The sequence below is a fragment of the Balaenoptera musculus genome, chromosome 14 (assembly GCF_009873245.2).
Source record: "Balaenoptera musculus isolate JJ_BM4_2016_0621 chromosome 14, mBalMus1.pri.v3, whole genome shotgun sequence".
Classification (NCBI taxonomy): Eukaryota; Metazoa; Chordata; class Mammalia; order Artiodactyla; family Balaenopteridae; genus Balaenoptera; species Balaenoptera musculus.
In genome coordinates this window covers 68,421,637-68,434,835 of record NC_045798.1, presented here as the reverse complement: position 1 = coordinate 68,434,835, position 13,199 = coordinate 68,421,637, and the positions used below count along the sequence as shown (strand labels likewise).

Sequence of the window (13,199 nt, the reverse complement as noted above, 5' to 3'; positions counted from 1 at the left end):
ATCTTTCCAAGTCTTCCTAGTTTCTGAAGGGTGGAAATGACGGGTCCCTTGGGCTCACTGCTGTTCAGTCAAGACCATGTGTAATTTACCTAAATTTACCTAAACCATAACCCATTTGCTGAGTAATACATTTTATGGCATTTTAGCAGTAGACTATCTGCTAAGCTTAGAGGTGGAGTGCACAGTATGATAATGAAATTGTGGTGCCATTTGGAAATGCGAAGTGCTAAGTAAATACACAGCACCACTTTAGTATTGTCACCTCACTCTATTTAGGTGTGAAGAAGGCGCATTTTAATTTATTTCTCAACCTAGAGAGAGGATTGGTTTTTAAAGAGTCCTTTGTTTAATCAGTGCGCAAATGTAACTTTTAAAAGGGTCCATTTTCACATCATTTTATTTTATTTATTTATTTTTAAAATTTTCTTCTTATTTATTCTGCTTGAAATTCCTTGAATGTCTTAGATCTGCGGGTTCTTACTTTTTAACATTTTTTCATATTTTATACAATTTTAAAAGTTTTACAGTTATTACAAAATATTGACTATATTCCCCATATTGTATAATACATTCTTGAGCCTATCTTACACCCAGTAGTTTGTACCTCCCACTCACATCATTTTAAAACTTTTGTTTGGAGCAATCGGAGTGTAGTGTTTTGAGCCATATGACTAAATCTTGCCGATTTTTCTGAAAGGAACATAGTCTGTGAGCTAAGGAGATTGTGTTAATGTGAAAAATTAATAAACTTCTAATTCATGGTTCCAAGTGGGCAATTAGACTGGCAACTATCTTTTTTTCAACACTCTTAGTAACCCCAAATAACATCTGTTGCAACACCACATAGAGAAATAGTGCTTTAGGATTCTCTTGATTTGAACCAAGAGACCAACTGGCGTGGCAGAAACCCATGGTGCTCAGTGTTATTTCTGCATGTCTCCAAGTTGCATTGCCCATCAGCAACTTGGTGCATGTCAAGAACTCAATGGAGCCATGGACACTGTCTATGGGGCAAGGAAGTGAGAAAGTGAGCAGCCAAATCACAAAGAACCTCCAGCCTCTGGGATCTGTTTTTTCAAACTAGGGATGGTTAATTGCAGTCACAACAGTGACATTTAATCAGTGAGTCTATATATGTGTCACCATTCTACCTAAAAGCTTTCTTACTTCTACTGGCTCTTAATAATAATATTTGGGAAAAGGAGTGGGTGAGGGGCAGTTTAGCTTAGTATTTGGCATCTAAATATTCATTTACAGTTGAGCAGATGAAAATTCAAATAGATGACTGCCTCAACTGAGTGAATTCTGAAGGTGTTGTAATATTTGCTACAAATGGAAAGGGAAGGGGAAGAAGAGGTTCTGAATTTAAGCACTCTTCTTGAATATAGGTGGATGGTCATTTGGGTTTAAGATAGCCTGAACCTAGTGGTCAAAATTTTCCTGAGAAGAGATAATTGGGATAGCATAAAATAAAACATATAAACCAATCTCCTGTGAGACGTCAACAAAAATAGGATTTGAAAATAAATCTCACTGATTAATTTTCTTCTTTCTTCTCATAATGATAAAACTCTAGTTAGAGCAAGGGAATAAAAGCCCTACAAAATCCTATGTGCAGAATATGTGCGCAGATCTTTAGCCATCCAGGGGCTCGTATTCAAACTGTTGCTCTGTCTCTCCTCTGAGGCTGTCCCACAATCTTTTCACTCTTTCTGTCTCCATCTGTTCCAGCCTATTTCCAGCTGCTACTCAGAGGAAAGTCCAAGGTAATTATCACCTCAGCACATAATTTGTCTTGCTGTGACCATCTTTGGACTGAAAGTCTGTTGAGTGCTCCTGTGTGTTCTCTTTCTGTCACGTGGCTATAAACTAACTTGGCCCTTCCATCTTGGGTAGAATGTACTATCTCTATATGCCTCCACTTAGTTGAGCCTTTAAGGGCCCTATCTCCCACTAAAATTTCTTTCCCATTTGGCAATTTGACATCTCAAAGGGACCAGAACATTTTCCTTCCTAATATTTACAACTGTACTCGAAAGAAATATACGTCATGCTGACTTAATCATAAATACCTATTCAGTCATGGTACATAGTGAAAACAATGTGGTCTTGAGTCTCTGTACAGAGAGAATTCAATTTCCAGGGATAGTAAGCAAAATTCTTCATCACTCAGCATCAGCTCTCCCATCTGTAAAACGGGAAACTTAATAATTACCTCAGACTATTCTGAAGATTAACAGCAGTAACAGAAGAGAGCATCTCACATTTTAATGTGCATAGAGAGAACCTGGGGATCTTGCTACAATGCAGATTCTAACTTGGCAGATCCAGAGTAGGTACACAGACTGCACTTGTAACAAGTTTCCGGATGGAAGACTGGTTCAAGATAGCGGAGTAGAAGGACATGTGCTAACTTCCTCTTGCAAAAGCACCAGAATCACAACTAACTGCTGAACAATCATTGACAGGAAGACACTGGAACTCACCAAAAAAGATACCCCTCATCCAAAGACAAAGGAGAAGCCACAATGAGATGGTAGGAGGGGCGCAATCGCAATAAAATCAAATACCATAACGGCTGGGTGGGTGACTCACAGACTGGAGAACACTTATAGCACAGAAGTCCACCCACTGGAGTGAAGGTTCTGAGCCCTATGTCAGGCTTCCCAACCCGGGGGTCTGGCAACAGAAGGAGGAATTCCTAGAGAATCAGACTTTGAAGGCTGGCGGGATTTGATTGCAGGACTTCAACAGGACTGGGAGAAACAGAGACTCCACTCTTGGAGGGCACACACAAAGTAGTGTGCACACCAGGATCCAGGGGAAGGAGCAGTGACCCCATAGGAGACGGAACCAGACCTACCTGCTAGTGTTGGAGAGTCTCCTACAGAGGCAGGGGGTGCCTGTGGCTCACTGTGGGGACAAGGACACTGGCAGCAGAAGTCTGGGAAGTACTCCTTAGCGTGAGCCCTCCCAGAGTCCACCATTAGCCCCACCAAAGGGCTGGACAGGCTTCAGTGCTGGGTCGCCTCAGGCCAAACAACCAACAGGGAGGGAACCCAGCCCCACCCATCAGCAGACAAGCGGATTAAAGTTTTACTGAGCTCTGCCCACCAGAGCAACAGCCAGCTCTACCCACCAACAGTCCCTCCCATCAGGAAGCTTGCACAAGACTCTTAGATAGCCTCATCCACCAGAGGGTAGAGAGCAGAAGCAAGAAAAACCACAATTCTGCAACCTGTGGAACAAAAACCACATTCATAGAAAGACAGACAAAATGAAAAGGCAGAGAACTATGTACAAGATGAAGGAACGAGATAAAAGCCCAGAAAAACAACTAAATGAAGTGGCAATAGGCAACCCTCCAGAAAAAGAATCCAGAATAATGATAGCGAAGATGATCCAGGACCATGGAAAATGAATGGAGTCAAAGATCGAGAAGATGAAAGAAATGTTTAACAAAGACTTAGAAGAATTAAAGAACAAACACCTAGAAGAATTAAAGAACAAACAAACAGAGATGAAGAATACAATAACTGAAATGAAAATGCACTAGAAGTAATCAATAGCAGAATAACTGAGGCAGAAGAACAGATAAGTGACCTGGAAGACAGAATGGTGGAGTTCACTGCCACAGAACAGAATAAAAAAAAAAAGAATGAAAAGAAATGAAGACAGCTTAACAGACCTCTGGGACAACATTAAACGCAAAAACATTCGCATTGTAGGGGTCCCAGAAGGAGAAGAGAGAGAAAGGACCCGAGAAAATAGCTAAAGAGATTATAGTCGAAAACTTCCCTAACATAGGAAAGGAAATAGCCACCCAACTCCAGGAAACGCAGAGAGTCCCAGGCAGGATAAACCCAAGGAGAAACATGCCGAGACACACAGTAATCAAATTGGCAAAAATTAAAGACAAAGAAAAATTATTGACAGCAAAAAGGGAAAAATGACAAATAACATACAAGGGAACTGCCATAAGGTTAACAGCTGATTTCTCAGCAGAAACCCTACAAGCCAGAAGAGAGTGGCACGATATATTTAAAGTGATGAAAGGGAAGAACCTACAACCAAGATTACTCTACCCGGCAAGGATCTCATTCAGATTCAACAGAGAAATCAAAGCCTTACAGACAAGCAAAGGCTAAGAGAACTCAGCACCACCAAAGCAGCTCTACAACAAATGCTAAAGGAACTTCTCTAATTGGGAAACACAAGAGAAGAAAAGGACCTACAAAAACAAACCCAAAATAATTAAGAAAATGGTCACAGGAACATACATATCGATAATTACCTTAAACGTGAATGGATTAAATGCTCCAACGAAAAGACACAGGCTTGCTGAATGGATACAAAAACAATACCCATATATATGCTGTCTACAAGAGAGCCACTTCAGACCTAGGGACACATACAGACTGAAAGTGAGGGGATGGAAAAAGATATTCCATGTAAATGGAAATCAAAAGAAAGCTGGAGTAGCAATACTCATATCAGATAAAATAAACTTTAAAATAAAGAATGTTCCAAGAGACAAGGAAGGACACTACATAATGATCAAGGGATCAGTCCAAGAAGAAGATATAACAATTATAAATATATATGCACCCAACATAGGAGCACCTCAATACATAAGGCAACTGCTAACAGCTATAAAAGAGGAAATCGACAGTAACACAATAATAGTGGGAGACTTTAACACCTCAATTACACCAATGTACAGATCTTTGAAACAGAAAATTAATAAGGAAACACAAGCTTTAAATAACACAATAGACCAGATAGATTTAATTGATACTTATAGGGCATTCCATCCAATAACAGCAGATTACACTTTCTTCTCAAGTGCACACGGAACACTCTCCAGGAGAGATCACATCTTGGGTCACAAATCAAGCCTCTGTAAATTTAAGAAAATTGAAATCATAGCAAGCATCTTCTCCAACCACAAAGCTGTGAGATTAGAAATCAATTACAGGGGGGAAAAAAAACTGTAAAAAAATACAAACAAATGGAGGCTAAACCATTACTAAATAACCAAGAGATCACTGAAGAAATCAAAGAGGAAATCAAAAAATACCTAGAGACAAAAAACAATGAAAACACGATGATCAAAAACCTATGGTATGCAGCAAAAGCACTACTAAGAGGGAAGTTTACAGCAATACAATCCTACCTCAATAAACAAGAAATCTCAAATAAACATTCTAAACTTACACCTAAAGGAACGAGAGAAAGAAGAACAAACAAAACCCATAGTTAGAAGAAGGAAAGAAATCATAAAGATCAGAGCAGAAATAAATGAAATAGAAACAAAGAAAACAACAGCAAAGATCAATAAAACTAAAAGCTGGTTCTTTGAGAAGATAAACAAAATTGATAAACCTTTAGCCAAACTCATCAAGAAAAAGAGGGAGAGGACTTAAAACAATAAAATTAGAAAGGAAAAAGGAGAAGTTATGACGGACACAGCAGAAATATAAAGCAACATAAGAGACTACTAAAAGCAACCCTATGCCAATAAAATGGACAATGTGGAAGAAATGGACAAATTCTTATAAAAGGATAACCTTCCAGGACTGAACCAGGAAGAAACAGAAAATATGAACAGACCAATCACAAGTAATGAAATAGAAACTGTGATTAAAAATCTTTCAACAAACTAAAGTTCAGGACCAGATGGCTTCATGGGTGAATTCTATCAAACATTTAGAAAAGAGCTAACACCCATCCTTCTCAAACTCTTCCAAAAAATGGGAGAGGAAGGAACACTCCCAAACTCATGCTGTGAGGCCACCATCACCCTGATACCAACATCAGACAAAGATACTACAAAAAAAGAAAATTACAAACCAATATCACTGATGAATATAGATGCAAAAATCCTCAACAAAATACTAGCAAACAGAATCTAACAACACATTAAAAGGATCATACACCATGATCAAGTGGGATTTATCCCAGGGATGCAAGGATTCTTCAATATATGCAAATCAGTCAATGTGATACACCATATTAACAAACTGAAGAATAAAAAACATATGATCAGCTCAGATGCAGAAAAAGCTTTAGACAAAATTCAACACCCATTTATGATAAAAACTCTCCAGAAAGTGGGCATAGAGGGAACCTACGTCAACATAATAAAGGCCATATACAACAAACACACAGCAAACATCATTATCAATGGTGAAAAACTGAAAGCATTTCCTCTAAGATCAGGAAAAAGACAAGGATGTCCACTCTCGCCACTATTATTCAACATAGGTTTGGAAGTCCTAGCCACGGCAAGCAGAGAAGAAAATGAAATAAAAGGAATACAAATTGGAAAAGAAGAAGTAAAACTGTCACTGTTTGCAGATGACATAATACTATATAGAGAGAATGCTAAAGATGCCACCAGAAAACTACCAGAGCTAATCAATGAATTTGGTAAAATTGCAGCATACAAAATTAATGCACAGAAATCTCTTGCATTCCTATACACTAACAACGAAAGATCAGAAAGAGAAATTAAGGAAACACTCCCATTCATCATTGCAATAAAAAGAATAAAATGCCTAGGAATAAACCTACCCAAGGAAGTAAAAGACCTGTACTCAGAAAACTATAAGACACTGATGAAAGAAATCAAAGATGACACAAACAGATGGAGAAATATACCATGTTCTTGGATTGGAAGAATCAATATTTTGAAAATGACTATACTATCCAAAGCAATCTACAGATTCAATTAAATCCCTACCAAATTACCAGTGGCATTTTTTACAGGACTAGAACAAAAAGTCTTAAAATCTGTATGGAAACGCAAAAGACCCTGAATAGCCAAAGCAGTCTTGAGGGAAAAAAACGGAGCTGGAGGAATAAGACTCCCTGACTTCAGACTATACTACAAAGCTACAGTAATCAAGACAATATGGTACTGACACAAAAATAGAAATTTAGATCAATGGAACAGGACAGAAAGCCCAGAGATAAACCCACGCACCTATGCTCAACTAATCTATGACAAAGGAGGCAAGGATATACAATGGAGAAAAGATAGCCTCTTCAATAAGTGGTGCTTGGAAAACTGGACAGCTACATGTAAAAGAATGAAATTAGAACACTCCCTAACACCATACACAAAAATAAACTCAAAATGGATTAGAGACCTAAATGTAAGACCGGACACTATAAAACTCTTAGAGGAAAACATAGGAAGAACACTCTTTGACATAAATCACAGCAAGATCTTTTTTGATCCACCTCCTAGAATAATGGAAATAAAAACAAAAATGAACAAATGGGACCGAATGAAACATAAAAGCTTTTGCAAAGCAAAGGAAACTACAAACAAGATGAAAAGACAACCCTCAGAATGGGAGAAAATATTTGCAAAGGAATCAATGGACAAAGGATTAATCTCCAAAATATATAAACAGCTCATGCAGCTCAATATTAAAAAAACAAACAACCCAATCCAAAAATGGGCAGAAGACCTAAATAGACATTTCTCCAAAGAAGACATACAGATGTCTAAGAAGCACATGAAAAGCTGCTCAACATCACTAATTATTAGAGAAATGCAAATCAAAACTACAATGAGGTATCACCTCACACCAGTTAGAATGGGCACCATCAGAAAATCTACAAACAACAAATGATGGAGAGGGTGTGGAGCAAAGGGAACTCTCTTGCACTGTTGGTGGGAATGTAAATTGATAGAGCCACTAGGGAGAACAGTATGGAGGTTCCTTAAAAAACTAAAAATAGAATTACCATATGACCCACCAATCCTACTACTGGGCATATACCCAGAGAAAACCTTAATTCAAAAAGACACATGCACCCCAATGTTCATTGCAGCACTATTCACAATAGCCAGGTCATGGAAGTAACCTAAATGCCCATCGACAGACGAATGGATAAAGAAGATGTGGTACATATATACAATGGATTATTACTCAGCCATAAAAAGGAATGAAATTGGGTTATTTGTAGAGACGTGGATGGATCTAGAGACTGTCATACAGAGTGAAGTAAGTCAGAAAGAGAAAAACAAATATCATATATTAACGCATATATGTGGAACCTAGAAAAATGGTACAGATGTACCAGTTTGCAGGGCAGAAATAGAGACACAGATGTAGAGAACAAACGTATGGACACCAAGGGGGGAAAGCGGCGGGGGGATGGGGATGGTCGTGTGATGAATTGGGAGATTGGGATTGACATGTATACACTGATGTGTATAAAATGGATGACTAATAAGAACCTGCTGTATAAAAAATAAATAAAATAAAATTCAAAAATTCAAAAAAAAAAGGTAGCTGTGTGAACTGATAGATGTTTTAATTAACTTGATTATGGTAATAATTTCACTATAGATATGTATATCAAATCACCATGTTGTACACTTTAAATATATTACCATTTTGTTTGTCAAATATACCTCCATAAAGCAGGGGAAAGTTTTTTAAATTAAAAAATAAAAACAAAAATGAGTTCCCGGATGAAGCAGATGCTGCAAGTCATGGGCCACACATTCAGCAGCAAGAATGGAGAGCGCTGTGCAGAAGACCTGTCACAGCATGGCCCTTCGCTTCACCAGAGACTAGGATTCCTCCAATACTGTGTTGACCTCTCAGGTCTGTGTCAGAATGCACATTGCCAGAACTACTGCTTTGAGTTAAACAATCAATGTGGGAATGGGCTTTGCAAAACACTCTATGAAAATATTCACACATATTACTTGTAGATTTCCACAAACCCCTTCCTTCTCCCTTTAGTCCAAAAGACCTTTGTGACATTCATGTCTAGGCATTAGGAAAACATCCTTGCAATTTCTCACCTCGGAGTCTGTAGGGGAGAATCAGTGGTTGCATTAAGAGTAAGATCTGAGTGGGTGGTATGATCTATGTGTGATGGATATCTCAGAGTTTCCAGAAAGATCTCTGGGCTGAATAGGAAGAGGAAGGAAACTGACAAAATACTCTTGGGGAAGACGGCTGCCGTGGGTCATTCTAGCTTTGCTAAGGGCCTGCCTGGTTCTGCTGGGAGACGTGAGAGACTTTTATTGGAGGCGGAAATTTCCTGAGAACTCCCCCTGGGCGACAGCTCCCTCACTCACAGATAGAGGTTGATGCAGGGTGTAGGCAGAAGAGTGATCACCCTGGAGTCTATAATGGAGCTTCCTGCCCCACTACAGGCAACAAGAGTGATGTTCCTTTTAGCGAACATGCCCACCGAGGCCAGAACAAATCCAACCGTGGAAATGGCAAGAATCAATCTCAAAGGCTGGCAGCAAAGCAGGTGGGCCGGGAGGGAAGGCCGGGAAGGTGGGCTGCAATCACGGTTGTAATAAATGGGAAAGGCAGCCCAGCTCTACAAGAAGGTGATGAGAAACAGGTCAGAGCTGGGTGAGCATCTGAGCGGTTCTAACAGTGACAAAGCTGCAGGGATTGGACAGTGTTAGCGCGTGTGGTCCCATCCACGTGGGGCTGGATGAGGAGGTAACACTGGCAACAGGCGGAGTGGAGATTCTGGAACTCTTACTGCCCACCCCGTCCATGAAAAAGATGGCTCAGAAATAGGGAAATGCCATATGGGGGTGCAAGGGAAGGCACTGAAGGAAGACAGGGCTATTTAACTCTCTCTCTCTCACACACACACACTCACACTGGCAAATTAGGCTGAAAGTTTCTTGGTGCAGAAAAGCAATCAGCAAGGTAGCGGGGAAAACTGCTGAAGGAGAAATATTAAAAAATGGCAAAGGTCTGACAGGTTAGCCAGGCAAGAAGGTGAGCAGATTAGAAAGGGGACTGAAAAGGCACCAGAACTCATACTGGCCTCACAGGGCCACAATATGACTACACACATAGGAAGAAGCTAATAATGCCAGAGAGACAAACTCAAGTTTGGAAACAGTTCGAGAAGACCCAATCTCTTAGTCTTCCCAAGGTACTATGATTCTCTGCAAAAATAACTAACAGTAAAAGCAAACTGATTGATCTAGGAGGACACACATACACATGCATAGATTTATTGGTATCAGGAATATATGCTAAGGTCCGGGGGCAGAAAACACTATCAAAACTCAGAGGAAGGAGCTGTTACTGCCGAATCAGGGAAGCACCAGAGAAAAGGGAACTCGGAGGGTTGGGGCAGTGACCAGGTGTCTGAGGCTTAAGATGTTAACAAGAAAACTGTGGACATCACCTCGCTCTTACTTTACGACAAAAATGTTTATGATACATTTAGGAAGTGGCAAATAGTAACCAAAAGGTTGCAAGCCTCCTAATTATTTTGCCTTTTTAAAGGGTCTCTGTCAGAAAAATTCTGAAATCTGTTGGTTTATTAACACTGTCACATATGCACACAAGCCTAAAGTGAAACGGAGAACCGATTTAATTATCTAAAATAGTTTAACGCAGCGTATCACCACGGTTTAATTGATGCATTTCCTCACAAAATGGTTTTACAGGGAGTTGAATTTTATGAGTAATTGTAGCAACTTATTTTGTTTATATCAAGGTTTCTCAAACTGGGCGCTATTGACATTTTGGACCAGATAATTCCTAGTCGGCAGGGATGGAGGGTGTGTGTGGGGAGGGGGTTTCCCGTGCATTGTAGGATGTTTACCAGCATCTCTGACCTCTACTCGCCAACACCCCCCAGTTGTGACAACCAAAACTATCTCTAGGCATTGCCAAATGTCCCCAGGGGGGGCAAAATTATTCCCATTTGAGAACCAGTAGTCTAAAGTATACCTAAGTCAGGGAATTCCCTGGTGGTCCAGTGGTTAGGACTCAGCGCTTTCACTGCTGTGGCCCCAGGTTCAATCCCTGGCTGGGGAATTAAGATCCTGCAAGCCACAGAGCCAAAAAAAAAAAAAAAAGTATACCTAAGTCTAGCTGCCTAGCTAGCTACATAGGTAAATCCAAGGCTTACAATAGAGAAATAAGGGATTTTATGTATTGATCAGAAAATGGATGCTATAACTACTCAATTATTTCTAAGGATTTTCTAAGTCTCTGATTCTGCGAGAAACTCCGCTAATCAATAACCAAAACAGCCATACATCTCACACTGTATTAGTAGTTTATGCTTTTCATCTCATTTGTGTCCCCTAGACCTTCAGGCATGGCTTTTTTAGCACCTTGGTGTTCTGTGATTGCCATACTCAGGTTCAGCTGTCATGCCCAGATCACAGGGAACAAGACAACAGTTGAGTCTCAGCACATAACCAGCATCAAAGGCTATATTCTAAAACATGACAGAATTCCATTTGATTTGCTGTTTTGAAAGGGACAAAAACAGGACTGACCAGTAAAAGAGAGTTAATTATTGTTGATGACAAAAATGAAATGAATCAGATTTAGAAAAGAAGTCTGGAGTTAAAGGACAGATTAAAAACAATCTCTTGGATTGTCCACAATTGTGCTATGACTTTTATAGCTTTGCTTTTCCATCAATTACCACAAAACACATTCCTAATGTGTTATAATTCACACAGAGTTCTCTTTATGGTTTTTTTGTTGTGATGGATAAGCAATTTTAAGTGCATCCAAGAAAGTATTTCTTTACCAAATTGTTGTGCACTGTAAACAATGCAGAATTGAACTTGATGTGCTATAAAGAGCACCGAATTAGGTCAAACGCAGTCCCAGCATCCACTGATCTCTGCGTCTCCATCAGCTAATCTGTAATATGGGACTAATAATAACTTCCTTGCCCTTTTTACTCAAATGAGATTCAAGTGAATGAATGCATATGAAATCAACATGAGTACTACAGACATATAAGAAATTGATACTATATTCAAGCATGATTCTGTAATTAAAACTCCCTCTACCCAAGGGTTTCAATGAAGGCAAAAGAACTTCATCTTAAAATATTACCTAGGGCTTCCCTGGTGGCGCAGTGGTTGAAAATCTGCCTGCCAATGCAGGGGACACGGGTTCGAGCCCTGGTCGGGGAAGATCCCACATGCCGCGGAGCAACTAGGCCCATGAGCCACAACTACTGAGCCTGCGCGTCTGGAGCTTGTGCTCCGCAACAAGAGAGGCCGCGATAGTGAGAGGCCCGCGCACCGCGATGAAGAGTGGCCCCCGCTCGCTGCAACTAGAGAAAGCCCTCGCACAGAAACGAAGACCCAACACAGCTAAAAATAAATAAATTAATTAATTAATTAAAAAAAAAATATTACCTAACACAAAGTAACTCTAATTAATAGATTTTCTATAAATCGTTGTAGATATACATCTTTCAAGTACCTGGTTAAATAAATTTAAGAATATTAAAAAAGAATAAAATCCTCATATCATCCATAAACCTCATTAACAAAAATAGGCTCAATTGATTGCCTCACCTTTAAAGGTGGGAAAATAAATAAATACATACATATATACATCTGTGATTCACTTCAAATCCGTTTGTGTTTTTATTTATTTGTCTATGTCCAGATGACAGGACTAAACTGCTGTTAGTGGCCAGATGTTACAGAGCAGAGGGAAACTGAAAGCTGGACGGTCAGGGCATCTGAATTACCCTTTGTTAATTTCCCTCTCTGGACACTCTGGGGCAGTAGACTTCTGGACCAGTGCAACCCACAGGTGAGTTCAGACAGCACTCCTGCATACTGCAGGCTTCGAAACAAATCCACTCATAGTACTTGGTTTTGACTACGTAGCTTTAAAAAATAGATTAATAGGGTATTTAATCATAACATCCATAAGTGATTATCAAGCATTAAACCTGTTTCAGAATTTGACTTGTTTTTACCTTCAGCCAATTCTCCTCACATTAAAGAACCATTTATGCAAATACAACATGAGGCAAAGGGGAGAGATAAAAAGCTGCCTAAGACATGAATGACTACATTCAGCCTGACTGATATTATTTGTTTTTCTTTAGTGAAATTATATTATCCATTGTCAAAAGAACCGCTCCTTTACATTGATAGCCTCAGAGGGTGCTTAGGCAAAAATGAGAAGTGAGAAGCAAGAGGGATATTTCTTCATTTGGTTCCTCTTGACTATAAAAGGCACATAGTGCACATTGAATTCTGAGAAGCTAAAAATCTGTCACTGAGCCGCAAATGTCCTCATACATCAAAGGAGACCCAAGTCAGCAGGATAAACCTCCAGCTTAGGTAGCCAGACCTGGGCCTGTCTGCTCCTGATCATGAAAGTGATGCATTATTAACAAAACACAAG

General features: G+C 39.5%; 1 protein-coding gene and 1 non-coding gene across 2 annotated transcripts in view; one reads left to right on the top strand and one right to left on the bottom strand.

The window, feature by feature from the left end:
- The window catches only part of DCC (DCC netrin 1 receptor), a 1,185,086-nt gene that overhangs the window by 1,080,862 nt on the left and 91,025 nt on the right, over window positions 1–13,199 (bottom strand). The gene's annotated exons all lie outside the window — the stretch shown is intronic.
- On the top strand, window positions 10,766–10,838 carry TRNAE-UUC. Its single transcript has one exon. It is a non-coding gene; the product is annotated as a tRNA-Glu (tRNA).